This window comes from Schistocerca serialis, unplaced genomic scaffold (genome assembly GCF_023864345.2).
Source record: "Schistocerca serialis cubense isolate TAMUIC-IGC-003099 unplaced genomic scaffold, iqSchSeri2.2 HiC_scaffold_1092, whole genome shotgun sequence".
NCBI classification, from domain to species: Eukaryota; Metazoa; Arthropoda; class Insecta; order Orthoptera; family Acrididae; genus Schistocerca; species Schistocerca serialis.
The window spans coordinates 45,001-55,000 of record NW_026047285.1 but is presented as its reverse complement, the minus strand read 5'-3'; the positions used below and the strand labels follow the sequence as shown (position 1 = coordinate 55,000).

General features: G+C 53.0%; 1 non-coding gene across 1 annotated transcript in view; it reads right to left on the bottom strand.

The window, feature by feature from the left end:
* The window catches only part of LOC126431411 (small subunit ribosomal RNA), a 1,910-nt gene extending 891 nt beyond the window's left edge, over positions 1-1,019 (bottom strand). Inside the window, exon 1 of the ribosomal RNA XR_007577573.1 lies at positions 1-1,019. This exon is cut by the window's left edge and continues 891 nt beyond it. This is a non-coding gene — a ribosomal RNA (small subunit ribosomal RNA).
* Positions 1,020-10,000: the final 8,981 nt, after the last annotated feature.

Genomic DNA, 10,000 nt, shown 5'->3' with positions numbered 1-10,000 from the left:
GACGATCCAAGAATTTCACCTCTAACGTCGCAATACGAATGCCCCCGCCTGTCCCTATTAATCATTACCTCGGGTTCCGAAAACCAACAAAATAGAACCGAGGTCCTATTCCATTATTCCATGCACACAGTATTCAGGCGGGCTTGCCTGCTTTAAGCACTCTAATTTGTTCAAAGTAAACGTGCCGGCCCACCGAGACACTCACTCAAGAGCACCCTGGTAGGATTGCAACGGGGTCCGCCTCGGGACGCACGAGCACGCACGAGGCGCGTCGCACGCCTTCGGCTCGCCCCACCGGCAGGACGTCCCACGATACATGCCAGTTAAACACCGACGGGCGGTGAACCAACAGCGTGGGACACAAATCCAACTACGAGCTTTTTAACCGCAACAACTTTAATATACGCTATTGGAGCTGGAATTACCGCGGCTGCTGGCACCAGACTTGCCCTCCAATAGATACTCGTTAAAGGATTTAAAGTGTACTCATTCCGATTACGGGGCCTCGGATGAGTCCCGTATCGTTATTTTTCGTCACTACCTCCCCGTGCCGGGAGTGGGTAATTTGCGCGCCTGCTGCCTTCCTTGGATGTGGTAGCCGTTTCTCAGGCTCCCTCTCCGGAATCGAACCCTGATTCCCCGTTACCCGTTACAACCATGGTAGGCGCAGAACCTACCATCGACAGTTGATAAGGCAGACATTTGAAAGATGCGTCGCCGGTACGAGGACCGTGCGATCAGCCCAAAGTTATTCAGAGTCACCAAGGCAAACGGACCGGACGAGCCGACCGATTGGTTTTGATCTAATAAAAGCGTCCCTTCCATCTCTGGTCGGGACTCTGTTTGCATGTATTAGCTCTAGAATTACCACAGTTATCCAAGTAACGTGGGTACGATCTAAGGAACCATAACTGATTTAATGAGCCATTCGCGGTTTCACCTTAATGCGGCTTGTACTGAGACATGCATGGCTTAATCTTTGAGACAAGCATATGACTACTGGCAGGATCAACCAGGGAGCTGCGTCAACTAGAGCTGAGCAGCCGGCCGCCCGGGAGTGTGTCCCGGGGGCCCGCGCGAACACGCAAGCGTCCGCTCAATTATTCTGCAAACAGGAGGAGGCTGCGCTCCCCTGCACCATACACCTCGAAACCCTCTCAGGTCCCGGCGGCGCGCAGCGCCGTCCTAAGTACTTGGTCGGGTTCGAGAGAGGCGCAATCGCCCGGAGTTTGGCGAGTAGACGCTTTAGGTGCGACCACCCGTGCTCCCAACTGAGCTTGCCGCTGCCGACAGAGGCCCGGGAGCGTGCTGTCGTGGCATTGCCGGCGGGAGACAACACGCGCCACCTACGGTGACCGGCAGCTCCAACGCCAGCGCCACAGAAGGACAAAAGCCCCACTTGGGTGCCGAAGCGAACTCTCCCAGCACAGCGCACGCGCCAACACGTCCGCACAGCTGCGATACAAACCACCTGCGAGAACCGCAGAGGCGACCGAGCAGCAGACGGCGTCGCGGCGCCGAGCGCCGGGCGGCGGCGCATCCTCAGCGCACACAGTCCTCAATCGGACCAGCACACTGCAGATGTCCACCGCGCTTCGCACCGGGCCCGCGAGGACCTACTTTGGCCGCACGGCGCCGCGTGCAGGGTGCGCCGGCGCGCAGCTGCGCCGCCTGCCGCCTCCGTCGGCCGGCGCGCCTGCCAGTGGCCGCCCCCACCAGCCGGCTGTAGCGCGTGCGCCCACGCACCGCGCGGCCAGCACGCCGGGCGGCCCCCCCTCACCGGCCGGGGCCGGTCCCACCCAGCCACCGCCGCGTATCGCTTCACACCCACATGCCATTCACGTTCGTGGGCATGGTGGGTATCGCTGAAACAACCGGTTGGTAGCTCAACCGATCGTCGCCATCACTGATTCACCTCTAGCGAGAACAACCGCACCACAACGGTTTACCAGTTGTTCATTTGCGTAACGTCACCAGCAAACGTAGGCGTCCATCGCCATTTGCAAATTCAACGATTGTTGCATGCCTGTGTCAGGTGTCACGACACACTATGTCTGCCCACATACACGCAACAACATGTGCACGCTTCGCAAACACGTGGAAGGTGGCCCCCGTACGTATGCGATGTCCATTGCGCAAACGACTGTCAACCGGCCTCTGTCGCATGTCGCAGATGTGGAACGCAGTGCACCATGCTATCACGGTGTGTGAGAAGAGACGACAACGTCTGACAACACGCGCCACTACATCAACAGACGGCTCATGCTGATCGCCATCCAGGGCATACCACACTGCACTCCAGCTCTTATAGGGAGACGACACGTAGCTGCGTGCACAACATTTGGACCGCATGGTTCGCCGTTGTTGGCGCAGTCGTTGTACGGTCACATGTACCACGATGTATCATTCAGTACATGAGGACCAATGTGCAGTACAGTGTGTGATTTGGAGGTACAACATCAGCGGACAGTTGACACAGGCCGTACCACAGCGTAGGCGCAGTGCTTCGCCATGCGAATGCCAATGAACAACTGCGAAGGGCATTGAGCATGTACGTCCTGCTGCCATCCACATTACAGTGTATCGCTGCAAGGTGTTTAACATGAAGCGATACACTGGGGACCGGGCAGTGCGAGTAGCAAACTATATTGCGGGGGTTGCAGTTAGGCAACACTACACTAATTTAACGCGTCGTATGACAATTACAGAGCAGGTTAAGGCCCAACGTGTGTTGGGTTAAGGCCCAACGTGTGTTGGGTTAAGGCCCAACGTGTGTTGGGTTAAGGCCCAACGTGTGTTGGGTTAAGGCCCAACGTGTGTTGGGTTAAGGCCCAACGTGTGTTGGGTTAAGGCCCAACGTGTGTTGGGTTAAGGCCCAACGTGTGTTGGGTTAAGGCCCAACGTGTGTTGGGTTACAGCACAATATGGGTTACGTTAAGGGGCAATGTGGGTTACGTTAAGGGGCAATGTGGGTTACGTTAAGGCGCAATATAGGTTACGTTAAGGCGCAATATAGGTTACGTTAAGGCGCAATATAGGTTACGTTAAGGCGCAATATAGGTTACGTTAAGGCGCAATATAGGTTACGTTAAGGCGCAATATAGGTTACGTTAAGGCGCAATATAGGTTACGTTAAGGCGCAATATTGGTTACGTTAAGGCGCAATATAGGTTACGTTAAGGCGCAATATAGGTTACGTTAAGGCGCAATATAGGTTACGTTAAGGCGCAATATAGGTTACGTTAAGGCGCAATATAGGTTACATTAAGGCGCAATATAGGTTACATTAAGGCGCAATATAGGTTACATTAAGGCGCAATATAGGTTAGGTTAAGGCACGACATAGGTTAGGTTAAGGCACGACATAGGTTAGGTTAAGGCACGACATAGGTTAGGTTAAGGCACGACATAGGTTAGGTTAAGGCACGACATAGGTTAGGTTAAGGCACGACATAGGTTAGGTTAAGGCACGACATAGGTTAGGTTAAGGCACGACATAGGTTAGGTTAAGGCACGACATAGGTTAGGTTAAGGCACGACATAGGTTAGGTTAAGGCACGACATAGGTTAGGTTAAGGCACGACATAGGTTAGGTTAAGGCACGACATAGGTTAGGTTAAGGCACGACATAGGTTAGGTTAAGGCACGACATAGGTTAGGTTAAGGCACGACATAGGTTAGGTTAAGGCACGACATAGGTTAGGTTAAGGTACGACATAGGTTAGGTTAAGGTACGACATAGGTTAGGTTAAGGTACGACATAGGTTAGGTTAAGGTACGACATAGGTTAGGTTAAGGTACGACATAGGTTAGGTTAAGGTACGACATAGGTTAGGTTAAGGTACGACATAGGTTAGGTTAAGGTACGACATAGGTTAGGTTAAGGTACGACATAGGTTAGGTTAAGGTACGACATAGGTTAGGTTAAGGTACGACATAGGTTAGGTTAAGGTACGACATAGGTTAGGTTAAGGTACACATTGTTGTAAGGAAAGGTTTAATGGGGGGGGGGGGCGGCGGCCGGTTTGTAATCGCTGACAGCACGAAGGATGTCACGCGACTAGTTAGCAGGCTAGAGTCTCGTTCGTTATCGGAATTAACCAGACAAATCGCTCCACCAACTAAGAACGGCCATGCACCACCACCCACCGAATCAAGAAAGAGCTATCAATCTGTCAATCCTTCCGGTGTCCGGGCCTGGTGAGGTTTCCCGTGTTGAGTCAAATTAAGCCGCAGGCTCCACTCCTGGTGGTGCCCTTCCGTCAATTCCTGTAAGTTTCAGCTTTGCAACCATACTTCCCCCGGAACCCAAAAGCTTTGGTTTCCCGGAGGCTGCCCGCCGAGTCATCGGAGGAACTGCGGCGGATCGCTGGCTGGCATCGTTTATGGTTAGAACTAGGGCGGTATCTGATCGCCTTCGAACCTCTAACTTTCGTTCTTGATTAATGAAAACATACTTGGCAAATGCTTTCGCTTCTGTTCGTCTTGCGACGATCCAAGAATTTCACCTCTAACGTCGCAATACGAATGCCCCCGCCTGTCCCTATTAATCATTACCTCGGGTTCCGAAAACCAACAAAATAGAACCGAGGTCCTATTCCATTATTCCATGCACACAGTATTCAGGCGGGCTTGCCTGCTTTAAGCACTCTAATTTGTTCAAAGTAAACGTGCCGGCCCACCGAGACACTCACTCAAGAGCACCCTGGTAGGATTGCAACGGGGTCCGCCTCGGGACGCACGAGCACGCACGAGGCGCGTCGCACGCCTTCGGCTCGCCCCACCGGCAGGACGTCCCACGATACATGCCAGTTAAACACCGACGGGCGGTGAACCAACAGCGTGGGACACAAATCCAACTACGAGCTTTTTAACCGCAACAACTTTAATATACGCTATTGGAGCTGGAATTACCGCGGCTGCTGGCACCAGACTTGCCCTCCAATAGATACTCGTTAAAGGATTTAAAGTGTACTCATTCCGATTACGGGGCCTCGGATGAGTCCCGTATCGTTATTTTTCGTCACTACCTCCCCGTGCCGGGAGTGGGTAATTTGCGCGCCTGCTGCCTTCCTTGGATGTGGTAGCCGTTTCTCAGGCTCCCTCTCCGGAATCGAACCCTGATTCCCCGTTACCCGTTACAACCATGGTAGGCGCAGAACCTACCATCGACAGTTGATAAGGCAGACATTTGAAAGATGCGTCGCCGGTACGAGGACCGTGCGATCAGCCCAAAGTTATTCAGAGTCACCAAGGCAAACGGACCGGACGAGCCGACCGATTGGTTTTGATCTAATAAAAGCGTCCCTTCCATCTCTGGTCGGGACTCTGTTTGCATGTATTAGCTCTAGAATTACCACAGTTATCCAAGTAACGTGGGTACGATCTAAGGAACCATAACTGATTTAATGAGCCATTCGCGGTTTCACCTTAATGCGGCTTGTACTGAGACATGCATGGCTTAATCTTTGAGACAAGCATATGACTACTGGCAGGATCAACCAGGGAGCTGCGTCAACTAGAGCTGAGCAGCCGGCCGCCCGGGAGTGTGTCCCGGGGGCCCGCGCGAACACGCAAGCGTCCGCTCAATTATTCTGCAAACAGGAGGAGGCTGCGCTCCCCTGCACCATACACCTCGAAACCCTCTCAGGTCCCGGCGGCGCGCAGCGCCGTCCTAAGTACTTGGTCGGGTTCGAGAGAGGCGCAATCGCCCGGAGTTTGGCGAGTAGACGCTTTAGGTGCGACCACCCGTGCTCCCAACTGAGCTTGCCGCTGCCGACAGAGGCCCGGGAGCGTGCTGTCGTGGCATTGCCGGCGGGAGACAACACGCGCCACCTACGGTGACCGGCAGCTCCAACGCCAGCGCCACAGAAGGACAAAAGCCCCACTTGGGTGCCGAAGCGAACTCTCCCAGCACAGCGCACGCGCCAACACGTCCGCACAGCTGCGATACAAACCACCTGCGAGAACCGCAGAGGCGACCGAGCAGCAGACGGCGTCGCGGCGCCGAGCGCCGGGCGGCGGCGCATCCTCAGCGCACACAGTCCTCAATCGGACCAGCACACTGCAGATGTCCACCGCGCTTCGCACCGGGCCCGCGAGGACCTACTTTGGCCGCACGGCGCCGCGTGCAGGGTGCGCCGGCGCGCAGCTGCGCCGCCTGCCGCCTCCGTCGGCCGGCGCGCCTGCCAGTGGCCGCCCCCACCAGCCGGCTGTAGCGCGTGCGCCCACGCACCGCGCGGCCAGCACGCCGGGCGGCCCCCCCTCACCGGCCGGGGCCGGTCCCACCCAGCCACCGCCGCGTATCGCTTCACACCCACATGCCATTCACGTTCGTGGGCATGGTGGGTATCGCTGAAACAACCGGTTGGTAGCTCAACCGATCGTCGCCATCACTGATTCACCTCTAGCGAGAACAACCGCACCACAACGGTTTACCAGTTGTTCATTTGCGTAACGTCACCAGCAAACGTAGGCGTCCATCGCCATTTGCAAATTCAACGATTGTTGCATGCCTGTGTCAGGTGTCACGACACACTATGTCTGCCCACATACACGCAACAACATGTGCACGCTTCGCAAACACGTGGAAGGTGGCCCCCGTACGTATGCGATGTCCATTGCGCAAACGACTGTCAACCGGCCTCTGTCGCATGTCGCAGATGTGGAACGCAGTGCACCATGCTATCACGGTGTGTGAGAAGAGACGACAACGTCTGACAACACGCGCCACTACATCAACAGACGGCTCATGCTGATCGCCATCCAGGGCATACCACACTGCACTCCAGCTCTTATAGGGAGACGACACGTAGCTGCGTGCACAACATTTGGACCGCATGGTTCGCCGTTGTTGGCGCAGTCGTTGTACGGTCACATGTACCACGATGTATCATTCAGTACATGAGGACCAATGTGCAGTACAGTGTGTGATTTGGAGGTACAACATCAGCGGACAGTTGACACAGGCCGTACCACAGCGTAGGCGCAGTGCTTCGCCATGCGAATGCCAATGAACAACTGCGAAGGGCATTGAGCATGTACGTCCTGCTGCCATCCACATTACAGTGTATCGCTGCAAGGTGTTTAACATGAAGCGATACACTGGGGACCGGGCAGTGCGAGTAGCAAACTATATTGCGGGGGTTGCAGTTAGGCAACACTACACTAATTTAACGCGTCGTATGACAATTACAGAGCAGGTTAAGGCCCAACGTGTGTTGGGTTAAGGCCCAACGTGTGTTGGGTTAAGGCCCAACGTGTGTTGGGTTAAGGCCCAACGTGTGTTGGGTTAAGGCCCAACGTGTGTTGGGTTAAGGCCCAACGTGTGTTGGGTTAAGGCCCAACGTGTGTTGGGTTAAGGCCCAACGTGTGTTGGGTTAAGGCCCAACGTGTGTTGGGTTACAGCACAATATGGGTTACGTTAAGGGGCAATGTGGGTTACGTTAAGGGGCAATGTGGGTTACGTTAAGGCGCAATATAGGTTACGTTAAGGCGCAATATAGGTTACGTTAAGGCGCAATATAGGTTACGTTAAGGCGCAATATAGGTTACGTTAAGGCGCAATATAGGTTACGTTAAGGCGCAATATAGGTTACGTTAAGGCGCAATATAGGTTACGTTAAGGCGCAATATAGGTTACGTTAAGGCGCAATATAGGTTACGTTAAGGCGCAATATAGGTTACGTTAAGGCGCAATATAGGTTACGTTAAGGCGCAATATAGGTTACGTTAAGGCGCAATATAGGTTACGTTAAGGCGCAATATAGGTTACGTTAAGGCGCAATATAGGTTACGTTAAGGCGCAATATAGGTTACATTAAGGCGCAATATAGGTTACATTAAGGCGCAATATAGGTTACATTAAGGCGCAATATAGGTTACATTAAGGCGCAATATAGGTTAGGTTAAGGCACGACATAGGTTAGGTTAAGGCACGACATAGGTTAGGTTAAGGCACGACATAGGTTAGGTTAAGGCACGACATAGGTTAGGTTAAGGCACGACATAGGTTAGGTTAAGGCACGACATAGGTTAGGTTAAGGCACGACATAGGTTAGGTTAAGGCACGACATAGGTTAGGTTAAGGCACGACATAGGTTAGGTTAAGGCACGACATAGGTTAGGTTAAGGCACGACATAGGTTAGGTTAAGGCACGACATAGGTTAGGTTAAGGCACGACATAGGTTAGGTTAAGGCACGACATAGGTTAGGTTAAGGCACGACATAGGTTAGGTTAAGGCACGACATAGGTTAGGTTAAGGCACGACATAGGTTAGGTTAAGGCACGACATAGGTTAGGTTAAGGCACGACATAGGTTAGGTTAAGGCACGACATAGGTTAGGTTAAGGCACGACATAGGTTAGGTTAAGGCACGACATAGGTTAGGTTAAGGTACGACATAGGTTAGGTTAAGGAACGACATAGGTTAGGTTAAGGTACGACATAGGTTAGGTTAAGGTACGACATAGGTTAGGTTAAGGTACGACATAGGTTAGGTTAAGGTACGACATAGGTTAGGTTAAGGTACGACATAGGTTAGGTTAAGGTACGACATAGGTTAGGTTAAGGTACGACATAGGTTAGGTTAAGGTACGACATAGGTTAGGTTAAGGTACGACATAGGTTAGGTTAAGGTACGACATAGGTTAGGTTAAGGTACGACATAGGTTAGGTTAAGGTACACATTGTTGTAAGGAAAGGTTTAATGGGGGGGGGGGGCGGCGGCCGGTTTGTTGATTGTGATTATAGTACGTGGATGCCTGCGGTATCATCTGATTTGCCACGTCAGGATGTACCTTTGGCTCATGACAGGCGGCGCTCTCATTCCATGCTTGTGGCAGACCTGTGTCTTTCATTCCTGCCATTGTTTGTGTGCTGTGAGAGGAGGCAGTATTGTGATGTTGGGTGCACCCCTGTGTAGGACATGTGTGGGTGTTGGTGGCTTGGCTGAGCAATGGTGGTTGTCGGGTGGGTGGGATATTCTGTTTTCTGTGTGGACCTCCCAGTCTGGTTATGACAGTGTGGATTGTCTAATGTGGCGGAGAGGATGCACTGGGTGTTGTTGCATGCTGGTGCTTACATATTGTCTGTGTGCGTGTTACAGGCAGAGAGTAGTGCGTGATAAGAGTGTGTGGCTGACGTGTGGTTGTGATTGTGAGCAGAGTCTTTCAGCATGTATACGGACAGTTGTATATATTATCTGTATTCTGATGGCTCTATCTATTACTAATCAGCGCCGTGTATACGTTTAATGTGGTTCCCGTCGAAACTGTTGTATCTCTGTACATTAGTGACACGGCGAGCGCGCTATGTAGCTACTCGTCTCGGCAGCTTCCACCGGTGTATGGCAAATGATTATAAGCAATGAGTCTAGTCGTCAATACCGATAGTGTGACGTCACATGTCTGGGGTGGGGGACGCTGCGCCCTTCCGGTGGGTCATGGCCTAGCAAGACTCTCCCCACGCAGGGGGGGCTTGGACTGTCATTAACTCTTCCGAGTAATATACTTGCCGTACGTTTTTGCGACTGCGAGTGCAACGCTCACCGGTACCGACATGGATGGAGCGCCTCCTAGCTGACCGCTCAGCATCGGCATTCGTACAGAGAGCAACGCGATCGCGTCTGTAGCTCGTAAGTGGTACAGCTCGCAGCTCATGTATAGGGACAATACAATTTGCAAATTGCAGCTCATGTATAGGGACAGCGGGAATGTCGCATATTGGACATACCTCTTCATGAAACGCATGTTATAGGGGTGGATTGCACATTGCGACTGCGGGAAAAGTCCGCCGTTCATCCGCTGGAGTTGCGAGTTGGGCGGTTGGAGTGGGGCGCAGGTGGAGTGATTGCCGGTCCACGATTTCGTGCGGCAGAGGCGCTGGCGTTGGGGTGCTGTGGTCGACAGAGGACGCAGGCTTTGTGGGTGGGGTCGAAAGATGGGCACTGTGGGCCCATCGATGTCTTGGTCGGCTTGGCGTCTCATAGATGGCGGTAT